The sequence below is a fragment of the Phaenicophaeus curvirostris genome, chromosome 16, assembly GCF_032191515.1.
Source record: "Phaenicophaeus curvirostris isolate KB17595 chromosome 16, BPBGC_Pcur_1.0, whole genome shotgun sequence".
Taxonomy (NCBI): Eukaryota; Metazoa; Chordata; class Aves; order Cuculiformes; family Cuculidae; genus Phaenicophaeus; species Phaenicophaeus curvirostris.
The window spans coordinates 3051959-3053309 of NC_091407.1; positions in this window are offsets into that span (position 1 = coordinate 3051959).

Sequence of the window (1351 nt, forward strand, 5' to 3'; positions counted from 1 at the left end):
TTCAGTTGCAGGCCAGAGTTCTTGTGCTCTTTGCAAGGACACATGGGAGGACCTGTATAACTTGCCAAAAATTGTTGACATGCTGAGTTGCACGTCCAGTTGTCATATGAAGTATCAATATTCCTGCTGGAAGTATTGTAACTTGTTGCATAGGACAGCAATGATTTCAGCGTCGGGTGTCCACAAAACGTACTGCACACATTTCTGCTGAAACTTATTCTCAAAAATGATGCAGGGTTTTGGCTTGATTGTTAAATGGAGCATAGCAGGAAAAAAACCTGAAATGACAGGAATGCAGTGACTAATGAAATGTGCTCTTGAGTTGTCCTTTTTGTGAAAGAGGGGAGCTGCAGTGCTTGTTGTGCTTTACCTTGTCATACAAATCAGGCATTACACAATGGATGTGTCTAAAATTGTTTTGAGTAGGCTTTTCTTTCACTATTCTACCTGTTATCTGTAGGCCTTCAGAATTTATAGGGTTGATTGTGTTTGTACTGGGCGTGTGCCTTGTAGTAGCAAACCTAGGAAGGTTTCAGGAAGTAAGTAAATGGAGAAGAAACTCTGTGAGGAAAACATAATGATCTGAATCTGACTTGTGAAGAACTGGGTAGGAGTGGAGAATACTTAATTGCTAGAACGGAAGAGAACGAGAGCATTATTTAGGAAAGATAGCTTTTAAAATAATATTTATCAAACCCATTAGCACACTTTTTAGTCTGGTTACATTAATATCCATTAAACACAGAGTAAATAAACCGACCAAGTTTATGAGAGACACAATGGAAGCAGCTAGAGAGCAACGCTGGATTTGGTCATTCACTGGTGCATTAAAGGCTGCTCTGTTCTGACTTGATATTGTAAAGGAACAACTCGGTTCATGATCATATAATTTGAGGGTGTCCAAGAGACAGTTTAAGTGGCTGCTGTCATGCTAGATCGTGCTAGAAATAGTTACAGCTATTAGTGCAGAACTGCCATTTATATAGCTGCTTTTGGAAAAAAGATGCGCTTGCTTATGCAGTGGGACTGTTGTCGCATAGCAACTACTGTGCTGAAAGCTTAAAATCAGTTGCTCCCTTGAAGTTCCCTGTGCCCTAATAGTGATTCATTTATCTGGGCCTTGCACTGCCTTTATCGCAGTAGTGAGTGTCTTTTACAGGTGTACTCGGTAACGTCTGTTGTGTGCATTTACTGTTCTCTTTTCCCCAAGCTTAGAACTGTGCGGTGTCGCGCATCACGGCCTTTCATAATCCCGTAGCAGAGGAGAGACAGGCCTGCCGCCCCTCCTGGACAGGCTGCTTCCTCTGGTCCCGTCTCGCTCCAAGTGCTGGTTGTTAGCTGCCAGGTGAAC